This window comes from Neovison vison, chromosome 13 (assembly GCF_020171115.1).
Source record: "Neovison vison isolate M4711 chromosome 13, ASM_NN_V1, whole genome shotgun sequence".
Lineage (NCBI taxonomy): Eukaryota > Metazoa > Chordata > Mammalia > Carnivora > Mustelidae > Neogale > Neogale vison.
The window spans coordinates 20,051,076-20,078,886 of record NC_058103.1 but is presented as its reverse complement, the minus strand read 5'-3'; the positions used below and the strand labels follow the sequence as shown (position 1 = coordinate 20,078,886).

The 27,811-nt window shown below is 38.5% G+C and overlaps 1 pseudogene; it reads left to right on the top strand.

Moving 5' to 3' along the window:
• Positions 1 to 509: 509 nt before the first annotated feature.
• Positions 510 to 24,813, top strand: LOC122894472 (annotated as a pseudogene).
• Positions 24,814 to 27,811: the final 2,998 nt, after the last annotated feature.

The following is a 27,811-nucleotide window of genomic DNA, read 5'->3' as shown; positions in this document are numbered from 1 at the left end:
TCCTACTTGAGATTTGTCATCACAAATTCAGAATGTCCCTATTAGAACACTGAATGTTTTTCTTCAGCTGTGGTGCAGCTGCAAAGGGGTCAAGGGCCAGTTTTAAGCAGAGTTAGAGTTTATCATGTAAAAATTACATGGATGGTGATAGGCAAAATTTTTTAAATGTCCCTCCGAGATCCCATCCTCTGGTTATTCCATCAGACACTAATATAAGTCCTGCTGTGAAGGGACTTTAAAGATATATGGTTATTAATCAGCTGAGTTTAAGATAAGGATGTTGTCCAGGTGGGCTGAAGGTAATCACAAGAACTATTAAAAGCAAAGAGGCAGAATAAGAGATCAGAGAAATTCAAAGTATGAGAAGGATTCAGTAGAACCTGTTGGTTCTGAATTGTAGTGGTCCACATGCAAGGACCAGAAAATGTCCTCTAGGGGATAGGGGTGGCTCCCAGCCAACAGTCAACAAAGAAGTGGGACCTCAGTCCTACAACTGCATAGAACTGGGTATGGCCAACAACTTGATGAGCTTTGAAGTGGATGATTCCTCAGAGCTTCCAGGTAAGAGCTCACCAGACTTGGACCTACAGAATTATAAGATAAACAAATGTGTATTGTTTCAAACCACTACATTTGTAGTGATTTGTTGTGACACCAATAAAAACTCATCCATAGGTGACAAAGTTCAAGTTGTTGAAAAAATATGCAAAAGAGTGGTCCTTAGTAATGGGCTATAGAATGCTACCTAGCAAGGTAAGGAAGGAAAAAGTAGGAAGATTGGAATTTTGAGAAAAGTGGATTAAAATTCTTGGTGAACTGAAGAATTATTGGAACTTGTACTAAAGGAAGTAAGCTGACAAGATTTAGGATCCAAAATATGGCTGTAAGAGTGGATGGTAGAGATGGGGCGAAAGAAGATTGTTGGAAAGGGAAGGAGAATTTATTGTTAGAAGCCAGAATAGTGGATGGATTATCTGTATATGTGGTAAAACCCAGTAATATAGTGATAGGTATAATACTAGGGGAAAACCTACCGAATGAGGCAAGGGCTAAAGTCTCATGTGAAGGGTAAGGAAAAAGCAGGGTACTGATGGATGATTGTGTTATGAAGGGATATAGGCAGTATAATCTTATGGCATTTGCTTCAGTGAACATTGGATGTGGGGATGGTGAGAGGAGAAATGATTTAGACACAGTAAGAAAGAACAAGAAAAACAATTATCCTACCACAAAGCCCTTTACTACATAGGGTAGTAGTGGTAAAAACAAAACAAAACAGCTATCACAGGAAAGAGCTTTAGGAAACTATTTCTTTTAGAGAAAGAAGGTGAGGATATTGCTTAGAAAACAGGTTTTATTTGTTTTGTTTGTTTGTTTGTTTGTTTGTTTTCAGATGATGACCATGAATTCCAAAGGGAAAAGTAGAAGGGTTTGGTGCTTTGCTGGGGCAGAGGTGGTAGTCATGGTAAGAGATGAGAGCTTGAATTAGACTCAGGGTTATACAGAAACATAGGGGCATAAAAGTTCTTATAAAGGATATCATATATATCTTGGGCCTCTTGTGGAGATAAAATGGCAGTCCTTCTGGAGAATGCAGGTCATTATTGTTATTATTATTATTATTTTAAGTAGTTTCCATGCCCAGTGTGGATGGAGCCCAATATGAGGTTTGAACTCAACAACCCTGAGATCAAGACCTGATCTGAAATCAAGAGTCAGACACTTACCAACTGAGTCACCCAGGTGCCCCAGTAGGTCATTAATTCTAATTTTACCTTCTTGGGATTGATTTTTTTTTTTAAGACAATGGAACTGAGCTGGTAGCATTACAGGGCTAGAAATTAGTGATCTTATTAGGTGCATGAGAAGTTCTCTAGACCTTCCTTAAATCCTGATGTTTTACATTTAATAAAACCGAGGTAAAGAGAGATTGGGTAAATCTCCCTAGTTTCATCAACAAGTAAGTGGGAAAAGCCAGGATACAAACTCAAACAACTGGACTCCAGAGCAGAGTTCTAACTATTGTGCTAGAGGCATTCAGGAATGCTTGTTGACTAAACAAATGGATGCAGAGAAAGGTGTTATTTGGGAAAATAGAATGCCTTCCTGGGGGTCAGGGTGATGTCAGTTTGTTGAAAACCCAACACTAGTGAGAGGCAGATCTGGGCATATGGACTCCCAAGACTACATCATAATGCCCTGTTTTTCTATCTTGTGGTCTCTTTTAGGGCATTGTCCTAGAAACCCAGTCACCATGCTCTGAGGGAGCCTAGTGTGCACAGAGAGAAAAGGAGGCCCACAGGCCTTCAGACACAGCTATCTATCGTTGCATAAATAGCACCACCTTGCCATCAGTGGGAATGAGCCATCTGAGATATGGATCCCTAACCCTAAACTGTGCTTCCCAAATGATGCCACATGGGGCAGACACAAGGCTTTCCTTTTGAGTCTTGCTTAAATTGCATCTTCATGAGCAAAATAGAGAACTGTTGTTATTTTAGCCCACAAAATTTAGGAGTTTGTAATGCAACAAGAAAGAACTGGAGCATTCATACGTCAAGCTGTCCCTGAGCCTTGGCTTCCCTAGCTGTAAAAAGGGATCCGATTATTGGGCCAGAGAGTTGTCATACAGTTTCACAAAATAGAAATATACATATTGTAGCACAGGTAGTTAGCCAAAGTTGCCTTTCTCCTCATCCCTTCTGAGGAGAAAGGGTTGCTTTGATAAAGGGTTGCTTTGATAAAGCAACCCCAAGTGTTTTATATGTACATAAGTAGGCGAAAATGTGGGAGGAAGAAGAAAGCCTACACTGGGCACCTGGGTGGCTCAGTGGGTTAAGTCTTTGCCTTCTGCTCAGGTCGTGATCTCAGGGTCCTCGGATCGAGCCCTGCATCGGGCTCTCTGCTCAGCGGGGAGCCTGCTTCCCCCTCTCTCTCTGCTTGCCTCTCTGGCTACTTGTGATCTCTCTCTGTCAAATAAATAAATAAAATCTTTTAAATAAAAAAAAAAAAAGAAAGCCTACTCTATCTACTGATTCTCAACACCAAAATAGGTCACCCTTTTACTTCATTTGGGTCTCTGCTCAAATGCCATTTTTCCTAAAGAGGCTCATCTGGGTTCCCTTCAAAAAAAAAAAAATACAAAACAAACAAAAAACCAGCATATGCAGACTTTTCATCTTGTCCCTTTTCACATATTAACATTCATTATTCTTCTTCATAGTGCAAATCTCCTGAATATCATATATTTGTGTGTCTATACTCTCTCATTCCATGGACATGGAAACTCTATGAAATCTGGGATTTTCACTTACATCCCACTCTCTTTGCAGCACCTGGAGCAGTGCCTGACCTACAGCAGGAATTCCATAAATATTTGTTGAGTCGCTCAGTGAATGAATTCTTTCTGGTACAGTCCCTCCTCTTGTTTTAATTTACTTCTTTCACATGGCATGCGGAAGAACATGTTGAATGGAACATTGACTTTAAGATGAGAAAGTCAGACAGACTCTAAGACAGGAAAAGGCAGTCAAATATGCCAATTACTTCAGAAGGGTAATGGCATATTTTGAAATTTGGAGGCTGCTTCATTAAAATTCATTTTGCGCTACATAAAATAAGGAATCGGGAGCCTGACAGAAATGAAACTCAAATAGGCATTCATTTCCTTTATCTTTTTACAAGACAGATCAATTAGTAATTTTATGGTTGAAAAAACTCATTTTTAAATGTTATGTGGGACTTAGTGTAATATCAAATCTGGCCTAATGTCACCTTTATTAAGGAATTGAAAACACTTTTACATCTGTTCATTCCACTAAAAAAAAAAAAAAAAAAAAATACCGAGAAGCACCTTTTTGCCATCTAACGTTTGTAACGGAGGACAAAAATGGGCACAGAAATGATCTTGTTGTGTAATTAACATCCCAAAAAGTAAAGGCCAATGATCAGCCCCAGACCAGAACATTCTGAGCTGCACTTACATTTGTAAACCAAGCTATGGAAACCCTCCCAAACAGGTGTGTTAGAGTCCAGATGGCCTCAATGAGAGGCCAGGAAGCCAACACCTTCTGCTGTGTTTCTGGCCACTCTCACAGGCTCAGTGGGCTTGGCTGCATCGGTGCCTTGTGCTGGGGGGCAGCCAAGGGGACACACAGGTGGTGCCGGATGAGAAACAGGGTTTCCAACAAGAGACTGCTGTGCTGCTGGAGAATTGCCTCCCTTTCCACTACCAGGTTATAAAACTAAGATCCAAGTCATTTATGGCTGGTAGAGATCCTGGACACTTTTAGATAAGAGAGCATAGGTGTTACTTAACCTCAATATCCTAACTCTGGTAATTACATTATACCACCTGAAATTTTCCCTGCGGGTTCAATCAAATCTGGTATTCGCCTTTGCTTTTCAGTCCCCTGTACAGTTGCTATGCCATTAAGCAGCTGCTAAGCACCGCTCTACACAACACAAAGAGTGTATATTCTTTATGAGTTTGTTGTTGGGATGAGGATGTGTGATGCTGGCAAACCTTCATGGGGATCTTGTTTTAGCTGGATGTTTCACTAATTATAAACAAGAAAAACTTTGGCCCTTTTGATTCCAAACAGAGCCTTGGGAAAGCGATGTTGATTGATTCATTTGGTCCCTTCCAGTGAGAGTGAGGCAAGGGAATTTTGCAAATCGCAAACCTAATGATGGGGTTTTTATCTGGTGGAAGGAAACCCAAGGAATTACTGTTGTGCAAACAGACCTACTGAGAGCCCTAGGCAAATTACTGTGATGGAGGCCACCTCTTTTTTCTCTCCCTTTAGTTTTCCGCCAGCTTTCCCCCATCTAGCATTCATGTTCTAGAAGAGGCTTACCCATGGTAATGGAACCAATTTTGAGGAATGCTGAAAGGCTCCGATTTTCCAAATACTCACCTTCTCATTCTCTTACAAGACTCTGTTGGGTTAAGACAGCATTTTCAGAAAGGATCATTAAAATCAGTGTGCTAATTTAAAAAACTAATCATAGATACATGTGTTATTCCAGCAGTTTTTAAAGCGGTCCCTAGACAAATACAGCAAAGGAGATTCTCACAGAGGACAAACTCCCAGGGTGTGTCCAGGGCTGTGTCTGATTTCAGGAGTACTAGAAGTCCAACCTTCTATCACTAGTTGAGAGCTTCAGTGCCCAAGTGAGGGAAGGAGGCATTGTTGTAGGAATAATATTCAGTGTATTTTAACTTACATGAAGAGAACTAATTTACTAATGCTAGTTCCTTGGCAAAGAAAGTAAATAACCAAAATGTGTGTGTGTAAATCCTTTTAATTATCTCTTTTTGTAAATTTATAGCTGCAGGGAGAAATTTAACTTGCTCAACCAATACACTCTCTTGTATAGAAGTCTGAGCTACTCCCCAAAGTTTTTAAAATAAAGTCTTTCAAGCATTTCCTCCCCAATAGACCACTTTTTATCAATAAAATTAAAATCTGTTGGAGCAATTTGTATCACTTAGGCTTGGGATGACTTCATACAACAAAAACCTCAAATGTGGTTTAAACAGATTTTTCTCACATGACCAGAACTCCAGAGGTGAGCAGTCTAAAATTGGGGCAGTTGTTTTGGGAAGTCATCAAAAGCTCGGCCCCTTCTACTTCCTAGTCCGCCACTTTTAGCCTGTGTCTTTTAACTTCATGACTGTAAGAAGGCTTCTGTACTTCAGACATTGCATCTGTATTCTAGCAAGTGGAAAAGAAAAGAATAAACAGCAAAAGAGTCATACAGGCTTAGTTTGTCACTTTTGATAGGAAAACAATGTTGTTCTCAATATGCCCACTTGGAGACCTGCCCTCACTAACCACACCTGGGCCACAGAATCTCCTAGTTTTGGGGAGGTGTAAGGTCGTAAGTTCTTTTAATTGGACTAAACTGTTCCTCACTGCTATCCTGAATGAAATCAAATCTGATAAGGAAGTAAGGGTTATTAATAAAAAAATCATTATGAATGAGAAATTCAAGTTATAAATAAAAAGAGGAAAATAAATATTGTGGGTTAACAAACAGTAGGTACCCCATATGTCACTAATAAACTTCATAAACCCCATTGGGTATCTTCATTTTCCTTCTTACCATTGACCTTGAGGATGTGTGGATGCAAATTGTCTTGAGTATGAACCAGCATCCACAGTCCCCAGGAAAATTCCCATCAGCAGGAACTTTAATACATGTAGGATTTATAGTCTCAGACATACTCCTGTCCTTCTTCTGTATCAACGTAGGCATACAGTGATGAAACTTAACTTCTGTCCACTGTTGGAGAGGAAAATCTCTTCTTCTATCTCTTATATTCAGTACTGGGGATCTGTGAATTTAACAACAGGTAGATCAAGAGGAGAAAAAGGTACAGGACTTTTGTTAATAGTTACATACACAGGAGTCCATAGAAAAGTGACAGACAAGAGGCATCTCAGTGGCTCAGTCATTTAAGCATCTGACTCTTGATTTTGGCTCCAGTCATGATCTCAGGGTTGTGAAATGGAGCCCTGCACTGGGCTTTCCACTCAGCAGAGAATCAACTGGAGATTCTCTCTCTCTCTCTCTCTCCCTCTGCCCCTCCCGGTCACTCTCACACACACACTCTCCCTCTCTTTAAATAAATAAATAAAACAAAAACAAAAACAAAAAAGAGAGAGAAAGAGAGAGAGAGAGGAAAAGAAAAGAAAAAGAAAAGTGAGAGTCAGAAAAGTGGTTAAACTCAGGGGCTTATGCACCATTTTAACAAAGGAAGCAAAGTTAGGGCTTCAAAGGACAATAAATTATGGGGAAGGGACTAGAAATACACCAGGCAGCTGATGGGAGATAAGAGTTATTTTAGTAAGGCGTGTTTGTACAAACTCACCTTGGTGTTTGTTCTCTATCTCAGGTAACAGTCACTCTTCTCTTCCTGGTAAAATGGAGTCAACTTTACAAAGGGAAATTTATGTTCACTTTTAAGCAGATAATGGGGAGGACCAATAGCCTTCAACTCAAAGTAATCCTTATGTCAAAATGACATATTTTGAGGTCGCATATCCTGATCCCCCTTCAACACCTATCTGTAGGATCCCTCCTATACTACCATTTGTCAAGGAAAGAAAAGTTGATCATGTTATAGGGAAATTTTTTTATGTCCCTAAGAGTCTGGAGTTGAAAGTCTTCAAGTAGAGGAGTCTGTGTATAGATGTTAAATTAATTACAATAAACCTTCCAGTTGATTCTGGTCCAACAATGTATTGACATTGAAATCTCCAACAGCTGTACTAGACAATAAAGTTAGTCCACTATTCTTTACCATTGGATTAACATTTAATCCATTTGACAGAATGAGACCCAGGACACACAATGTTGATGGCTGAGTACAAGAGGCATGGAGAAGAGAAAATGAAACGCTGACATTGAGGATGTCACCAGATGGGAGAACAGAGCCAGCTGGAAAGTGGAAGGTAACTTTGAAATCCAACTTAACCTTCTCCCTTAAACCAGGAGGCAAAATTTGCTTCTGCAGGCTAGAGCCAGATGCCCTAATTGTTACCCAATTTGCTTTAAACGGAATCCTTTTAGGTACACATTTTTATGTTTAACTGAGAAACATTAGATTTATGAATTGTATTTCAGTGGGCTCTTCAGTTGTAAAATATAGTCTCTCTCTCTTTTTTTTTTTCTTTTGCCTTGAGTTTAGGAGTCAGTAGGTGAAATTATTTACCCAAGATTAGGTCATTGTTATGAAATGCAAACTGCGGTTGTTAAATTGAAAGGAGGGGAGGAATCATGCACTTGAGAAAATTCAAATATATTTTCGCTTCCCTCTGGTTTCTAATGGCGTTGAGGAAGAACTCTTTCAAAAAACACTATTATTAACACTATGTAAATATGGAGCCTTAATTAGGCTTTCAATAGCCCCTTGGAATTGTCCTCAGGCTTGACCCATGCCCAGATCTAGGTGGGAAAATGTGTATTCTCTACTCTTAGGTGTCTGTTTAAAAGCTAATTCTTCCTCCATGGCTGCTGTGGAATAGAAGAGTTACCGAACAGTCCGTTAAAAGGCAATTTAACTAAGACAAAATACAAGATAACTGTTTCCAGTAAAACTGCAGGAAAATTTCAAGAAAGCAGAGTGAATTGTCTAGTATGGAATCTGGCCAAAACAAAGGCTAACTCATTTCCATTAGGTCTTTAATGGCCTTAATTTTAGAGCCACTGCTGATTTCATTAAAATGTCTCTATTATGGTTTTGAACTGTCCCTCCTCAATGTTGCTGAATCTGAAGGCATTAAATTGGCCATTCTACTTTCCATGTTTCATTGTATGTGTCGTGTTTTGTTGTTTTGTTTTGTTTTGTTTTAAAATTTATTTATTTATTTTAGAGTGAGATAGAGAGCACAAGTCAGGGAGAGGGGGCAAAGGGAAAGAATCTCAAGTAGACTCCCTGCTGAGCACAGAGCCCAACACAGGACTGGATTTCAGGACCCATGAGATCATGAACTGGGTCAAAACCAAGAGTCGGACGCTTAACCGACTGAGCCATGCAGATACCCCTCATTCTGTGTGTTTTTTAAAAGTTTATTATTTATTTATTTATTTATAGTAATCTCTGTACCCAATGTGGGATTTGAATTTATGACCTAGAGATCAAGAATCGAATCTTCTTCTGAATGAGCCAGCCCCATGCCCCCACATGTTTCATTGTTTTATTATGTATTAACCTCAAAGCTTTCCTTTTAAATGTTCATCAGTCCAGCTGACAGGCAATAGTCCTATCTCCATTTTGCTATGTCTGTTTGCCATAATTTCTCTCCTTAGTCTAAAGTACATTTTAATTGAATGAAACCATCATTTTGCCCTCGAATTAGATAAAAAGCTCATAGCCTTCCCTTAGTGTGGTTTACCTTATTAAATGGCCTGTACAAGATATGCTGACCTTGAGTTTGAAACTCCAAGTTCAGAGATTTGCAAATTTCTGGGGATCCAGAGCAGAAGGGATCACAGGGCAGAAGGGATCAAGAACTTCTCAATTTTAATAGTAATAATAGTTAAGATCCTATCTCAGCTGGGCCACATTTAACCTGTAAATGGAATGAAATGGAAAGCCAGATTGTTTTATAATTGACAGCTTTGTCTGTCAGCAGATGGCTGTAATCTCCTGCATGTGCCAAACACAGACTCTAGGATTTATGAGTTTGTAGTGAAAACAGAAAGGACAAATATTTATCGTAATTACAACATTTGTGCATTGGATATAGTTTCATAGCCTTTTAATCCTCCTTGATTAGAAAATACAGGGTGATTTTTTTTTTCTTGCCAGTTGGAAGAAGTTTGTTTACCATCACTTTGAGAAACATTTCAAGTTTTAATAAATATAAAGCTAGGTCATACTGAAACAGAAAACATCTCTCTTTTTAGTTTACTTTCTAGTGAATCTATACATCCCATTCAGGGAGCTTGAATCAGCACGATCGTCCCCGTCAGCAACTATAGCACTCAAACTCCAGAAGCATTGTTGTCAACTCTGGATTTATCTGAGGAAATGATCCAATTTTCAATATTTTCTCTTTCCACTCATTACTGTTGGTTAGTTCTTGTCAAGAAGGTCAGTTGGGGGGGCGCCTGGGTGGCTCAGTGGGTTGAGCCACTGCCTTTGGCTCGGGTCATGATCTCGGGGTCCTGGGATAGAGTCCCGCGTCGGGCTATCTGCTCAGCAGGGAGCCTGCTTCCCTCTCTCTCTCTCTGCCTGCCTCTCTGTCTACTTGTGATTTCTCTCTGTCAAATAAATAAATAAAATCTTTAAAAAAAAAAAAAAAGGTCAGTTGGGGATCTCTGGAGTGATTTGCATAATTAGGTTCTCTATTTATATGAAGTATATGGAAATTACTTTTGGGGCAACTTGACCCACACCTGATTAATCCCATCAGATTATGTCCACCTCCATTGTTAATAAACCGTTAGTCAGCAGCTCCATTATAAGCATCCCGAAAAGTACTGAGCTATTTCCAGAGAACTATAAATTGTAATTCAAAAGTAAAGTCCTTGGACTGAACTCAGCCCTTCAGTTTTGGAGTAATGGGTGAAAATACCAGAAACTGCACCAGCAAATGTGAGTTCATGACACACCTCATTCACTTTAAGTTTTGGTGCTTCAGGCAAGGTAGTTAACACTTCATAGACTACTTCTTGACCTGGTAAATGTTAAGTATTTAAGACTTTTACCTTTAGAGGCAACTGGGTGGCTCAGTTGATTAGGCATCAACTCTTGGTTTCTGCTCAGGTCATGATCTCAGGGTTGTGAGATGGAGTCCCGAGTAAGGATCCAGGTTCAGTGTGGAGTCTGCATGGAATTCTCTCTCTCCCTCTTCCTTCCCACTCCCTTTCTAAAATAAATAAATAAATACATAAATAAAATTTTTTTAAGGATTTACTTTGATAAATATGTCCAAGTATTATATACATGGACACCCAGATTCTTACTTCTAGCCTTTGATTATCACGTTGGTGATATTTTTTGCATAGTACTATTGCCAGGTCACACATGGACTATTAGTGTTCTTTTTACTACTTAAAATAGAGTCACTAATGTCTTTAAATCTAAGCAGATTAAAATCTTAATTCTAGAAGCCTTAGAACCAACTCTCAAAATTCATCCTTAAGATTCTGTTCTTCCAGAACCACTCTCAGTACCAAAATTTGTATAGTCAGGGTTCTCCAGAGAAACAGAACCAATAGAGAGAGAGAGAGAGAGAGAGCAGAAAGACAAAGAGAAACAGAGAGAGATAGAGGCAGCAAGACAGGAGGCAGAGAGAGAGGAGGGAGAGGGAAAGAAAGTGAGAGGGAGAGATTTATTATAAAGTATTGGTTCACACTCTTACGGAGGCTAGCAAGTCAAAAATCTGCAGGGTGCACTGGTAGGCTGGAGACCCAGGAAAGCCAGTGATCCGGTTGAGTCCCAAGGCAGTCTGCTTTAGAACCAGAAAAAACTGATGCTAGAGATGAAGTTTAAAGGCAGTCTGCTGGAGAATTCTCCCTTGCTCAAGGGAGAACAGTCTTTTTATTCTATTTAGGCCTTCAATTCACTGGATGAGGTTCATCTGCTTTACTCAAAGGCTACTAATTTAAACTATTACTAAATTAAATGTTACTCTCACCCAAAATACCCTCACAATAACACCCAGAACAAGTTTGACCAAATATCTGGCCACCCCATGGCCCAGGCAAGTTGATACATAAAATTAATCACAGTAAAAGTCACTCCAAAATAGGTGTTTCCTGCTTTCCACTTCTGCATTCATGCTACCACTAGACTGAACCTTAAGTACAGAGTAGATCACATCATTTCCTGCTCTCTCCCTCTCTCTGACTAAATAAATAAATAAATAAATCTTTAAAATTATTCAATTATTCTACCATTCCCAAAGGACAAAGGCCATATCCTTAAAACCAACTGTGAGGCTCCCCCATTTCTCACATGACTTCAATCTCTCTTTCCATATGTACTTCCTACCCCTCAGAACTACTCCCATCCCACCACTGGAACTCCTTGTCTTCTAGCCTACAGAACTATTTCTATTTCTAACACACCAAATTTTCATGCCTCCCTCTTTATCCATGTTCTTCCTTCTGCCTTCATCTCTCCCCAATTCACCCATCCTCAACTATATTTGCCTATAAAACATATATTCAAAATCCAAGATCTATCTTAAACATCTCTTCCTTGGAGATGCCTTTATCGACTCCAATCAGAGTTATCCTGTTCTTGGGGCGCCTGGGTAGCTCAGTGGGTTAAAGCCTCTGCCTTCGGCTCAGGTCATGATCTCAGGGTCCTGGGACTGAGCCCCATATTGGGCTCTCTGCTCAGCGGGGAGCCTGCTTCCTCCTCTCTCTCTGCCTGCCTCTCTGCCTACTTCTGATACCTGTCTGTCAAAAAATAAATAAATAAAATCTTAAAAAAAAAAAAAGTTATCCTGTTCTTGATCTTACCACTGAGCTATACCACTATAACATCACTCTGAAATACCCTCATTTTCTCTTTGTGTCTAGCTATAAGCTCTGTCAAGTCCAGGAGCTATCTTTTTTGCTTCTCAGTGTCCCATGTGGTATCTGATTCCCATTAAGAAGTCAAAAATTATGGAAAGTATGAAAGAGGAGGGATTAGATAAATAAATTGTGACTTAGTTTGGTAATCAGTGGGGGAATCACTAAAGGTTTTTAATTAAAAATCTCTTCTTGAAAGAAGTAAGAAACTTATTATTTATTTTTTTTAAGATTTTATTTATTTGACAAACAGAGATCATGACCTGAGCTGAAGGCAGAGGCTTTAACTCACTGAGCCACCCAGATGCCCCTTTTAAATTTTTTAAAGATCAATCTATCACTGATGAAGAGAAGAGCCGAGGGCAAGATGGAAGAAAGAAAAAGAAAGCAGGGAAGCTATGTAGGTGATAGTTGTACTCTAGGGATAAGGTAAGAAGGAGTTAAATCAGACAAATGGAGTAGAAATAGGAGATGCTCCAATTTATGAGTATTTCTCCTTCTTTAGAGCATCTGGAAGAACTGCATTTTCTTTGACCCCCTTCAAAATTAGGTATGGCTACATGATTTTCTTTGGCCACTGATATGTGATTGGAAGTTTTACATGGCGCATCTAAACAGGAGCTCAAAGAGCCAGTACATGATTTTTAAATCATGTACAGAATCAGTCACATTCTGATTTTAGTCTCAATGATCATGACCATGGGTCAAAATAGAACCTCTGTCAGTCTTGGTCTCTGAAAGATAATATTGAACAGAATTCCTCTGCCCACCTGTATTGGACATGTCCCATAAATCACTTGTTGTGTCAAATAAGTGAGACTTTGGAACTGTTTGTTATGACAGCAAAACCAACTTATCCTGACTTATCAGGATTTGGAAACTGAAGGAAGAGGGCGTGAGCAGCACCAAACACTAACGTTTAGCATGAGGGAGTATGAAACTTGTAGCCCGAATGACTGAGTCTGCCATGTGTTATCAGGATATGTATTTCACAACTGCAGGGTTCCTGTTCACATCATAATCTATCTGAATTGTGGCCCCTAGAGTGAAGTCGTGTATAACCTGCAGAGATGTACACAGCAGCCCTGGGAGTGATTCATTCAGAAAAAAATATATTATTTATTGTCCACTGACTCCTCAGTGCTACTCTGAGTGCTGCAAATACAAAGGCAAAATAGAGCTTATCATTCTGTGTGATGTGGTCAGAGGTCCGCACAATGTGGCAGATGCTCTGATAGATTGAGCACAGGTACAGGAAGAGGCGACCAGCTCTGGGTTGTAGTTGAGCTGCAGTTTGAAGGCTGATTTGGAATTGTTCACGCAGAGAAGGGAAGTGGGTCATTTAAGTGCAAGAAGCAGATAGGTAAACGTCCATAACACATTGGAGAAAATGCAGCAGGTCTTTTGTATTTTGTACAGATTTTTTACAGATTTTTTGTACAGATTTTATATTTTGCGGATGATTTAGTCTTCATTTCTGGAACAAGAGACCCTGTATCATTTTAATAAGTTGAGTGTTGTATTTAAGTTTCATGTATTAAAAACACATCAGTGGGAGATTTCTATCATATCACTGTTAGAAACAATGGTATTAGACCTAAAAGAAGAAGCTGATATATTCTGCTTGGTTTCTTTGATTAGCATTCTGATTTGAAAGATCATTATTATTTGAAAAAAAAATTAATAATATTGAGAGTAAAATTGTGTTAATGCTGATCACAAAAGATGGATCCAACCCCATCATCAGTGCTACTTCGAAATTTTACTGATCTGAATGTAGCTTGAAATACATGGGCCAATCATTTAGAAAATATGGAAATCTTTTTGTCATTTGAAGATTGCCTCTCCTAAGGGGATTTGATATGTAATCATTCAAAGCCATAAACAGTACTATCTAGAGCTAGAGAACTTTTCAAGAACTTATAAAGAGCACAGGTTACCCAATTATAATATGAATTTAAAATTCCTCTAGAGAGCAAAGTCCAATTGGATAAGCTTTATATCTGATCTTTTTTGGTTTTTTGGCTTTTAAGGTCTTCCCCATACTGACATTTACCATGATAGATTGCCACTTATATCATGGGCAGTGATTTCTGGTTAATGTTTGTCAGTTCAGGCATTACTATAAAACGCTAGTGTCTAGATCTGCTGCATCATCAGAATTTGAAATAAGACCTTTAGGCATTCTTCCTACCATGAAATTACTGCTTTCAGTCCTGTGTAGCTAGCCCCTTAGTTAACCTATTTATAGGTTTTTCAGATATAGGATTCAATGTTAATAGTTTTAACTATCCTCTGCTTTTTCATTGAATAAATTAAAAATTGGGCAATAAGGAATACCCTAGCAATGTTGCAATTTTGATAACACAAATGGTCCCGGGAACTCTTCATCTGACTATGAAAAAGCACTGAACTTTACGGCTTTTATGCATTGGTGAGGAATTCATGAAAAAGCAGCCTTCAGAATGAAGAGAAAATCAGGGAGTTATAAATGGCCTGGTGAGACTTAGATGTCAAAGTAGCTGCCAGATGTTTGGCATATACAAAGTCAAAGGAGAACTTGATTTGAATTTTGATTCATTTGAGGAGAAGGCAAGATAATTATTGCCTACCCAAGGATTATTGTCCCAGGGACCCTGCAGAGCATTCCCCTGAACTGAGAAATATTTGTGCTAGGGAATCTAGTGCCTGGCACAGGGTAATCACTCCATTAATACTAGCTATTAATATCACTGTTCCACTGAACTGAGAAATAAATTGAAAATTTCAAGTTGAACTGAAAATCAAGTACTCTTTTGGCTTCTATACTAATTAACACATAGCCTATGATTCAAGCTCTATACATTTTTAATCGTTCTGCCAAATTCACAATGTGATGAGTTGGTTTCCTTGCCCCTTGATATTGCTGCAGATGGGAAGACAGCACTGCCAATGTCTGGTAATACGTGCTCCCTCCATGTTCAATAGATATATTTTGAAAAATGTGATTTAGGTAAAGGAATCTGTGGAACGGTAATAACAAACCTTCTCATAATGAGATTGACCATTTTACTGCCTTTAGGAATAACTATAGTTACAGCTTTAGGAAAATGCAACACATTCCGGACATTTCACTGTGTCTCATATGTACAACCATTATCTCATTTGATTTTCTCCAAAGTCCTATGAGGTTGATATTCTTGCTTCTCTTCACATACAAGGAAACTGAGATTCAGGACCTGGCCCTCATCACATAGTCATTAATTGATGGGCTGTGATTTGAATCCTGACTGAATCCAAAGCCTGTGTTTTTAATCACTACCATTCGTGACTTTCCCACTAGTGCAAGTTCATTGTGCGCTTTATTCCTCTCTTTGCATTATTTTATGCATCAAGAGGCTTCACAAATGTGAAGCCTTAGACTGTCGGAATGATTGAGAGAACCTCAATGCAAGGATTGTTAGGTTTCTCTGAAACACCCTTTCTTTGATAAATCTCTCAAAGGGAATAGTCCAGGAATAATAAATCGAGGCATCTTGGGGACTCATGGGAATTTACCTCTGTGATTGATGGAATGAGCAGGCTGTCGCCTGCATACCTAGTAAATAAAGCCATGGAAATGCATGAGAATACCACCTGAAAATTGACATTGGTTTGTTCATTTTCTTACGGAAGAATACAATTGAAATGAAGAGAGCTGAGGGGAACCATAAGAGTGATTGATAGAAAGATACAGAGTTTAGATTAGGAAACTGGAAAAGAAAATAGAAGGTTTTATTATTATTATACTACTGTCTTTAAAGTATGCCAGCACCCTTTCCTCAGTGCAATCACGAAGTATACAGCACTCTACTAGGCAACATGGAAGAGAGAGAGAGAGAGAGACAGAGGAAGAGGGAGGTAGGGAGATGTGCTCTCTGCCTTTAGGAAACAATGTTTTAATTAATATATTAAAAATTAATTTATACTGGATTGAAGGGCATGTACGTGAACAGTATGAGCACACATGTTCATCACCCAAGGCCACATTTACTGATCACTTCATATAATTTGTCTCTGAATAAATGGACTTTCTAAGAGAGAAAATCCAAGCTTCCTTGCCCAGCAAAGGCTAAGCAAGTTGTGAAATGCAATGTGTCAAAGGTAGGCAGGCAAAGCATTTTTTAAATAGACAAAGGAAAGAAAACCAAGACAAAAGCCTGTCTTTTATCATATGGCAAAGGAAGGCAGATAATTAATGATCCAAGTGCCAAAGAACCTTGGTGCTTTCATTCACCTCAAATTTTAGTAAGGGAATTATTTTAAAGAACTGATTACAAAAAAGACTGACCCAGGGTTATTTAAATATGGATTTTTTTTAGCTTTATATGTTATACTTCAAAAATGTATTTACTTTTAATTTGTATGTGATCTAAAGTGCAGACATTTTTGTGGATCTGAGATAATCATCAAGGTACCTTCCAAGAGTACTTGGCCAACTCTTTAGTAATTATTAGGTATCAACTTCCAAACCACAGTCACATGGAAATGATAAAGGAATAGAGTAAGCATTCTGTTAGGAGGAAATAATAGGAGGTGAAAGAATCAAAAGAGAAAGAAAAATATTCATTTTTAAATGCAAGAAGACAGGAGGATAACAACTTCTAACAGACTGTGAATTTGGGCTTCCATGAAAAATTGTGAACATTTCCCTTTGAGACATTTCAAACTAGGGTGAATCATGTTTCTAGTAAAGTCTTTCTAATTAAGTCTTCTGTATCTGTCTGTAGGATGCAGGGATTAGCTGTGCCTCTGACTCCCATGCCCTTTCCAGCATTTAATTCCAGTTGGAAAACTTTAGTGTGAAACCACACTTCCATCCTTTAAGGTCACAGCTCTTAAGAACTTGCTCATGAGTGTGGGCTATTGTTTCCTCTGAAGGAACAGTTTGCAGAGAGTGATGTGCCTCAAGGACAGCAGTGCACACTGGTAGGCACTAAATGTGTGTTGAGTGTTTTTGAACTGATAGACCTTGACCACCATTGAAGAACATATCTCTCCTGCTGACCCTCCCTAGTATAAAATCTGTCTCCCTTTCATTGTCCTCATGAAAAAGGATAGGTTCAGAATCCAGGTTTAGAATTCTGTCAGTGGTCAAGCCCTTTGCCATTTAGACAGTCACCACTCATCTGCTCACTTGGGTTCTGGAGACAAATAATGACTGCCACTCGGGTTTAATGATGGTTTCACTTTGAAGTGTTCAGAAGGAAAAGACACCTCAGCACAAAATAGTGTTCTCCCCAGATTACTGTGATCATCTGAGACTAGAAAATGAAAAGGAAGTCTCCTTGGTAGTAGAAGCTATTTAGTACCCATCAATACATAGCGCATCCTTTTTGGACAAAGGATATTACAGAGACCTGGCCAAATTAGAAGGTGAGGAAGCTGTTGTGGGCAAACAGAGGTGGTATTTTACTGCACATATCTCTTCCCAGAGGGAGCTTCAAAAATTACTCATATCCTGGGCCAGATGATCACCAAAGAGCATGGCACATCTGGACTGGTATCTTCCAGACTATGCATTAATCCTGGAAGACTGGATATACATATTTTTTTTTCCCATAGCTGAGATTTGAAAATACCCCAGAGTGTCTCTCTTTTTCATTTTCAATTAGTGTCAGTTAAATGTCTTGGTTTAAAGGTGTCAGTGAAAAAGCTACAGAACTTCATTTGAAAAAGAAGGGTTCTAAGAGACATGATAACTTAAAATCAACTTCAATCCAGTTAAAACTGAAGCTTTTTTCAATAAGAGAATGATTTAAACTGAAATGAGCAGAACTCTTGATTAACCAGAGATTCAGGCATAATTTCTTGAAAGCTTAAAATGAGGACAAAAATCATATTTTTAGGCAATTTAGAATTTAAATACACATAAAATTCATTCCTTGGTAACTTAAAAGGCTCATCATATCATTGAGAATGACTGATTCATTAAAATTCAAAGGAAAAAAATCAGAAGTTAAAGTTCACCTGATCAGGGGCGCCTGGGTGGCTCAGTGGGTTAAGCCGCTGCCTTCGGCCCGGGTCATGGTCCCAGGGTCCTGGGATCGAGCCCCACATCGGGCTCTCTGCTGAGCGGGGAGCCTGATTCCCCCTCTCTCTCTGCCTCTCTGCCTACGTGTGATCTCTGTCTGTTAAATAAAAAAAAAAAAAAAAAAAAAAAAGTTCACCTGATCAGTATAACTGGAGATCATTTTTACAACAATTTAGACCCCTGAAGGAAATAAAACGACTTTAAGTCTTGATTATCTGTTTTTGCTTGTTTTGATTTTTGCTTGTATTTTTCTTTCATTTGCTTTTTGCTTCATGGTTCCTTCAAACCAAACATTTGTATCTTTTATTACAGTAATATTCAAAAGACAGCCAATGACTTAAACAATCACAAGGCAGCTCTGAAGTGGCAGAGAATGAGTCTAATTCTGTTTGACACCAATGATTTTGCTATTTCCACTATGCATAGTGACAATTTTTTTTTCATTTTTACAATAAGGGTAATGTCTACTTCACAAGATTTAAGAAGATAACATACATTTAACATGTAGAGCAATGTCTGACATCTGGTAGGTATCCACAAAAAAAAAAAAAAAATGTGATGACAGTAGTACTAATAGTGGTTAATACTATTATAGGAAAATGGACCAGAAGGACTTGCCCCCTGAATGGTCTGAGAATAATATCCCAAGTTCTTTAAAATAAAAATAACTATGACTGTGGAGTACAACTAATTATTTCCAAAATCTGCATGCACTTATTTCTTGCAAGAACAAATATTTTCTCCAGCAGATTTCGTCACACACCGGAGATCACAGTTAAATGTTGACTGGGTGGATATTTTGCAGCAGTCCATAAAGAGGAAGAAAAAAATTACAGCCACTTCAAAAATTCTATCACAATGCCTAGAAAGCACTAGATTAATTGCCTAATAAATACCACTTGAAAATTTTTTTCATGGGCCAGAATATGAAGGTCAACCCAGCATCGGAGGAACCTAGTTTAAACCAAAATAAACACACAAAAAAATTTTATATAAGCATCCTTATATTTTAGCTTATAATGAATGACGATGTTCTAGCAATGTTTAGTATGTTCAGAGATCTCTTATATACATAGTTGTGTCATAATGGCAGGAAAAGTGTTGGAAACTGCCAAAAATGAAGTCCAGTTGAGGTAAGAAGCTTATGATAGCCCACGAAAGGGGCAAAAAAAAGCAAGTGTAACATCCTGAATAAGTGGGCTCTGTCCCACACTCTCAGCCCTACAATTATTTAAAGGAAAAATCCTGAAGTGGACTAGAAAGAAAGCTACCGATAGCCTCAGGGCCAAAGGATTTCCCTATTTGCTTGCAATTTCTCTGAGGATACACTTCTCTGGTCTTTGTTTCACTTTATAAAATACACATGTGTACTTACATACACACCCAGACTCAAACAAAGTAACTATAGCAATAAAAATGTTTGGCTTTCAAGACAGAATGGGTAGAGTGTATCAATGTCCCATTTTAAATCACTTTTGATAATTCAAATTTAATGTGTGGCTTAAAAGTAATACTAGACTATTTAACACACTTGTAAATTATTATTTGATTCTGACACCTTTGTGACATAGTCATCTTCAAATCTGCAGCAGGAAAAAAAAAAATCTTCAGCAGCATCCCTTACCTACACCTGACCTAAGAAAATAAAGGACTAACATGAGTAGAAAATTTTCCATCTGAGGAACCTAAAAATGGAATGTCTCTGAGCGGCTTTAGATCAAATCCCAGGAAAGGAATAGAATCTAGTTTCCCACATCTTTCCTCCGCCTTACTCACACAGCCATATTGGGTAATTAAAGGAAAAACAGATATGGAAAATTCCTCTGAGAACATTAAATTAATTCTCTGTGAAATTTCATTATTTTATCCATAAATGGTATGGTGTAGGTTATAAAGTAGTCAGATAGCAATTGTGTTAGAACGAGCTGCAGTGTAAATTTTTTTAAAACACTAAATTTCATCACCAAAACAGAATTGGAGATACCATAAGTGAATGTGGGCTTTAATCTCTGAATATAAGACTTACACTCAACTGTGTAGCTCTTTTGCACATCATCAGAAAGGGATAAAATTTTCCATTAGCTGTTACATCAAGCTTTTAGTTCAGGAAAGAGTCCTGCTCAGTAAAACTAAAAACAAAACCAGGTCTCAGCCAATTTGATTTCTCTTTGCTGAGTTGACCTAGCAGGGTAGCTTGGGTAAAATCTTTACTGGTTGGTTTTATATATTTGGTGTGTTTTGTTTTGGTTTAGTTTGGGTTTTGTTTTTTGTTTTTTTTTTATAAGCTAAAGGAAAAGGAATCATTAATAGATGAGCCTAAGGCATTCTGAAATATACTTGCTAAATAATAAACTTATCAATTTCTTCCAAATGAATAAATTATTAATTCTCATCCACCTCTACCAAACCTAACAGTCAGATGAAGCAGGTGCTAAGGAAGAGAAATGAATCTCAGCAGAGTGTATAATAGGCAATGGGAGGGTCGAGGCTGATGTTAGATAGGAGCCTTAGAGACAATGCCTTAAAACATAGGAAGGGCAATGTTCAATTAAACATTAGGAGAATCCATTGCAATTTTAAACATTTTTCAGATATGCAGCCTAGAAAATGCCAAAGGACAGGAAAAGGTACTCACCTGAAACTTTTGAGATCCATCAATATTGATTCGAATCTCTGGTAAAAGAATTAATTCTACACTAGAACTAACATTGTGATGGAAGGGTGTGAGTGTCCAGCCCTTTTCAAACCTGATGTTTTAAACGTATATCCTCCCACATTTATTTATTTCAGTAACTCAAGGCAAGTGTTCTGTTTTTCTGAGGGTGAGGGTGGTTTTTCCAGGATTACCCCAAACTGAATGGCAAAAACAGCCATTTGTTATAGATTCTCTATGTGTCAGGAACTTGAATAGAGCACGCGAGGGAAGGCTTGTCACTGATCCATACATACTCATCGGGAGGACACTATGAAGGAAGTCTAGGAACCATCTAGAAACAGCAATCATCTTAAGGCTGTTCACATGCATGCCTGGTGATTGATAATGGCTCTCAGCAGGGACTTGATATAGGACTGTCAAAGGATCACCTACAGGTGGCCTCTTCATGGAGCCTAGGGTTCCTCAAAATTTGGTGGTTGGGATCCAAAAGTGAGTGCCCCAGAGAAAGAGCCAGATGGAAGCTATAACACCCTTTGTGTCCTAGTCTCAAAAGTCACACAGTGTCTTCCTTTGCATTCTACTTATTGGGCAGTCACAAAGGCTGACCTACCTTCAAGGGTGAAAATTAGACTCCACCTTCTGATAGGACAAATGTCAAGGTTCTACAATCATAGAACTGGAAACACAAAAACATGGACAGTTTTTGAAACATGGTCTGCCACAATGATTATTTCTTTTTCTTTTTCCTTCTCTTTTCTTTCCTTTGTGTGTGTGTGTTTGTGTCCTATCTCTGCTTTCTTACAGTTTCTAAAAAAGAAAAAACAACTCATGTATGGAGAACACATGCCTAGTAAATTCTAGTGATATTTTGGTCAGCTGCTATAAATCAGCTTAATAACTTTCGTACCTGGGTTTCTTCTGGTAGATCTACCATATGTTTGTTCTGACACAGATATTTTGGAGTTTACACTTGAGGATAAAAGAAAAGAACCAAACTTGAAAGTGTCAGTTGTTGAAAAGAAGTCCAGAACAGGTAAGAAGATGTTTGAAATTGCAATGAAGACAGATGTTGGATTTGAGTCTATTGAGAAAAAGGATTTAGGATGTGAAGGAAAGATCTCTTTGCTGAAAAGGATTAAGACTTTCTTGGTGGGTGTAAAGCTCCTGATAATTTTGAGAAATTAGTTGTTTGACTTCAGGATATGTTATTTTTCTGCATATTATTCAGTAAACATTTTAATTAAAAATATTTTCACTTATTTATCAATAGATATTATAGGGTTTTAACATTCTGAGAATGCATGAGTGATGCTTTCTTTTTTGCGTCATGTTTCTCTGCATGTGTTTTTTTTTTTTTTAAGATTTTATTTGTTTATTTGACAGAGAGAGAGATCACACGTAGGCAGAGAGGCAGGCAGAGAGAGAGAGGGGGAAGCAGGCTCCCTGCTGAGCAGAGAGCCCAATGTGGGCCTCAATTCCAGGACCCTGAGATCATGACATGAGCTGAAGGCAGAGGCTTAACCCACTGAGCCACCCAGGCACCCATCACCATGCTTTTGAATACCCTCCTCTGTCCTGGTGCTTTGGCTCCGACTAAATGAGGATACTTATGGATGATGGGCCTGTCGTTCAACTCCAGGACTGAAATAGCCAGAATGATAAGAACCTTGAGCTAATGCAGATGGGGGCTAACAAAAACTTAGAGAAGAAAGAGTGATCTCTTCTTTTGAAAACTACATCCCATGAATATTTCTTATTGACTTTATAAATCTATATTGAAAATTCCATTCTATAGAAATAATTTCAAAAGTATATGACATGTTTATTGCAATATTGTTTGTAATATAAAAACTGAAAAGAAACTAAAATGATCATCAACAGGGGAATGTCTAGGTGGTATATTTATATCTAGAACACTAGGCAACCTTAAAATAACATATATCTACTTTCGTGGAAATGTGTTTAATTGACTCATCAAAAAATTTTCAAAATATTGTGAGTAGCAGAAGCCCATTTTTATTAAAAATATATATAAAATTTCATTCTAGATGGCAAACTTGGCACTGCTTTAGCTACTTTATATCATAATAGAATCTCTAGGAATGATCATGCATTTTCTTTTTAAAATTCACATCTGGCATGTAAATCAAGGAGAATTCTTCTTTTTTTTTTTTTTTTAAGATTTTATTTACTTATTTGACAGAGATCACAAGTAGGCAGAGAGGCAGGCAGAGAGAGGGAGGGGGAAGCAGGCTCCCTGCTGAACAGAGAGCACAACACGGGACTCAGTCCCAGGACCCTGAGATCATGACCTGAGCTGAAAGCAGAGGCTTAACCCACCGAGCCACCCAGGCGCCCCTCAAGGAGAATTCTTAATGGATCGTAACATATAAAAAATCCTTGGAAGGTGGGATATGAAAGAACGAAATTTCCTAAGACATAGGACATATTTTCCTTCTAGAAAAGTTGCGAACACTACCAAAAGAGCTTCATACCCAAGTGTAGTGGATCCTAAGTTCAAGAGTGGTCCTAAAAGTAAGCAATGGGTAATCAGAAGAGGAAATCAAGCAGGACAGATTCTGAAAAATCCACCTCCTCAGGCCAGAGAGCAACCACAGGGGTTGCAGACTCAGGTGGGTGGGAATGGGAGGATATCAGGCTATGGCAACGGGTGTGTGTGTGTGTGTGTGTGTGTATGTGTGTGTGAAGGACATGGGATAACTAAAGGCTACATATTACACCAGTGGGGTATTCCAAGCCTCTCTACTCTGAATGAAAGCTACTCAGTCACAGGCTACAGCAGTTCATCTCACCTCTCCCCATAAGTGGACAATCAGTCAGTCAATCCAGCAAGGTATTTCAGCGGTCAGAGATGAGAGCACACCAATAGTCACCAATTGCATCATGCTTTTTTGTCTGGAACAGGTCCTTTTAGAAGTGTTCCTATCCTGTTGTGAGTGGTGTGGAGTCAGCTCAGAAGTCTCTGAGACCCCAAAACTGAGAGGTTCTTTGTAGACCTGGTGGCTTGGTGGCCATCACCTTAACATAAAAAAAAAAAAAAAAAAAATGTACTGAGCTACACCTACACCATAAGCACTATGGATATCATTTGGATTACCATGAGAAAAAGAGAAACAAGGAAGGTCAAGAGGCTAGATGATTGGTCTGAAAGCTAAGCTCACCACAAACAGTGCCATGCTGAGAAAATACAAATGGAAAAGACTATCAAGATACATGAAAAGACAAACACCAAGCAAAAGAATGATAAAAAGACTCCATAAGGAGCAGTACTTGCATTTGTATTGGATAAAGAGGGACAGTCCTGAGCCAAGGTACTTTCCAAAATGATTAAACAGGGGTACCTGGATACCTCAGTTGGTTAAGCATCCGTCTTTGGCTCAGGTTATGATCCCAGGGTCCTGGGATTGAGTCCCTTGCTCAGGAGGGAGTCTCCTTCTCCCTCTGCCCCATCCCTACCCTGCTTGTGCACACACACACTGTCTTTATCACTCTCTCTCAAAATAAATAAATAAAAACTTTTTAAAAATGATTAAACAAAAATAAAGAATGAAATCAGGAAATTTCTGCCCAACTTTTTGCCTGCGAAGAAATAGAAGTATTAAAAGTAATTCAAACAGGAAAGAGAAAGAAGAAAATATGGAAGAAGAGGGTTACTCAAGTCTGCTGTGTTGGAGATGGCTTTACTCAAAAACCACCTAAATATGAAAGATTCATTTAAGCCAACGGGCTTATGTTTCAAGATCAGACGCATTCAGGGTGGTATGGCTATAGACATCTGTGGCTGGGCTTATATTTGAAAAGGCCATGTAACTCATCCTGAACTGAATGGCATCTTTTGCCCACCAATGCTTAGTGTCAAAAAGAATCTCCTATCCCCACTCTACACAACTTTGAATGCCATTACCAAACTCTCATTGAAGTGAACATCAGCAGGTTGGGCCTTATGGCACAGTGACACAAGGAGGGCAAGTATTTGGGGAAGATATGCCCACAAGTTACCAGCAATCCTGAAAATGATGGATGCATAAGCATGGTCCTATAATTTGTCATCAATTCCATACAAGTAACTCCTTATAATTATTGAAGACTACACACCAATCGAGAAAACCAGCATTACTGTGATGTTTCCAAATACTACCCAACAGCCTTACATGTCTGAAATCATCAAGAATACTATTTTTTCTAATGTTAAAAAAAAAAATTAAAATGGCCTAGTTTTAGGGGGAAAAAAAAGTCATCATTCAAGGAAGGCCAATATTTTGTTGTTCCTCAATAAAAGATCAACTTAATCAACTTAATCATAAGGACAGAGACAGAAGAATAAGCAAAACAGGAAGTTTAGAATAAATATCATTTATATCCTAAAAACTGTAGGAAGATATTTAACCCATAATAAAATTAACCTAATAAAGTGGAAATTAAAACTGTCATCATGGTTGGCAAGAATATGCAAAAAACGGAACCCCTGCACATTGTTGATAAAAATATAAAGTGGTGTCGCTGTTATGGGAAATAGTATGGAGCTCTTAAAAAAAATAAATAAATAAAAATAAGGGAGCCTGGGTGGCTCAGTCAGTTAAAATCTGCCTTTGGGGCGCCTGGGTGGCTCAGTGGGTTAAGCTGCTGCTTTCGGCTCAGGTCATGATCTCAGGATCCTGGGATCGAGTCCCGCATCAGGCTCTCTGCTCAGCAGGGAGCCTGCTTCCTCCTCTCTCTCTTTCTCTGCCTGCCTCTCTGCCCACTTGTGATCTCTCTCTGTCAAATAAATAAATAAAATCTTTAAAAAAAAAAATCTGCCTTTGGCTCAGATCATGATCCCAGGGTCCTGGGATCGAGTCCCACGTCCGGCTCCCTGCTCAGTGGGGAGTCTGCTTCTCCCTCTGTCCCTCCTCCCACTCATTCTCTCCCTCTCTCTCTCCCTTTCTCTCAAATAAATAGATAAAATCTTTTTAAAAATTAAAAATGCAATTACCAGATGATCCACAATCCTAATTCTGGGTATTTATCTAAAAGAATTGGAATCAGGATCTCAGAGAGATGGTAGCACTCCCATGTTCATTACAGCACTAGTCACAAATAGCCAAGATATGGAGACAATTAAATGCCCATCAATGGACGAATGGGTAAGGAAAAGGTGGTATACAGATAAAATGGAACATTATTTACCCTTAAAAAAAATCATATGTGGTAACATGGATGAACTTTGAGGACATTATGTTAAGTAGAATAAACCGGCCACAGAAGGACAAACACTTCATAATTCCACATATATTAGCTATTTAAAGTGATCACATTTAGAGAAGCAGAATGCAGCATGGTAGTATCAGGGGCTTGAGGGAAAGGGGAAATGAGGAGTTGCTACAGGTGAGTATAAAGTTTCACCTATGGAAGATGAACAACTTCTATAGATCTGCTGTACAACATTATGCCTGTAGTGAACAACACTTCAAAATGTAAGTGCATAAGTCTCATGGTAAGTGTTCTTACCACAATAAAATCTTAAAAATTTAAAAATAAACAAAACTCTCATCATTGAAGTAACACCCAGTAGTTGGGTTGAGCAAAAGAAAGGACATAGTTCAAGAGAAACTAGTAAGCTAGAACCAAGGAATTTTCTGGAATTTAAATAGTTGGAGAGGCAACTTTGTGTGGTGGTTAAGAGCACAGACTCTGGAAACAGACTGCCTAGATTTGAATATTAGGTCTATACTCACTGTCTGTGTGACATTAGAAAAATCATTTAAATTTTTTGTGCTTGTTATTAAGCTTTTTTCTTTAAACTCCAAATGTTATCCTATAATACTTTTCTTTGTGAAATTGGGGCTAGGAATTTGTGAACTTATTTCTCCTTTGTCACTTTATTAACTGTGAAGTTAATAAAGTTATGCTGACAGAGAACACAAAAGCACAACGAAGATGCTGGAGGCAAGGGTAGGAGCTTCCTGTTTGCTTGTAGTTGGTGTCACCGTGGTCCCAACAGTAGCAGGAGGCAATCGTGGCCATAGCAGTTGGTTCCACCTTCCTTTGGCAGCCCAAAGCAGGCTTCTTCCCCCTCCTTCACCAATATGTATACAGTGGACACTGCCTCATCTCTAAGAGACCTCTCCTCTGCCTACATGACCTACAGTAACACCTCCTGCTCAGAGTTCTGTACTCCAATTCTGTGGAGTTTCTAGGTTCTGAAAATCTTTCATGAATTTCCCCACACTTACAGGTGGTAGCCACTTGTACTTCCATATACCTCTACTCTAGGTACCTCTAGGTTACCTCAGTGTTCTCACTTTGCTTTTTCAGAGTTCTAGTACTTGCTTAACCAATCCCGTGTGAGTTCTCTCTGCTGAAACATCTAGGGTGTCTTGTTTTCCCAAATCAATCCCGACTAATATAGTTTACCATGTTCTACCAGAACTAAGTGGTTAGGAAGATTGAATCAAGTTCATATGTGTACCCAGGACATGAATTGAGTCATATGTGAGTTAATACTGAGGACAGTGCCTGTATATAAAGAGCTATGTAAATATTCACTATCACTTTCAAACCTATCTCAGAAAGCTGAGGAAAACATAAGAAAAAAATGAGAGTCACTGAAGATAGAACTAAACATTTCAGCAGCTATTTTAGAAGATGAGAATCAAAATTACTCGGAGGAGACAATAGTATATATATAGATGAATATATGATAGAGAAAGAGAGAAAGATGGTAGATAGAGAGATAGATGAGAAAAGAAGAATTTGCATGAATTTAATATAGATATGTCATTGGCAGAAGAAAACACACATATAAACAGGCACAAAGAAACACAGTACTTTACAACTACAGATAATCATTTACAACAGTCACACTGTCAAGCTGGTATTATAGCTGACCCTTGAACAACATGCTGGTTAAATGTGCTGACCTCATAGGCAGCTCAAAATCCATATATAATTTTTGACTCTCCAAAATTTTAACCATAAATAGCCTACTGTTGCCTGAAAGCCTTACCAATACCATAGTTAATTAACATAGTTTGTAGTCTATATGTATTATGTACTGTATT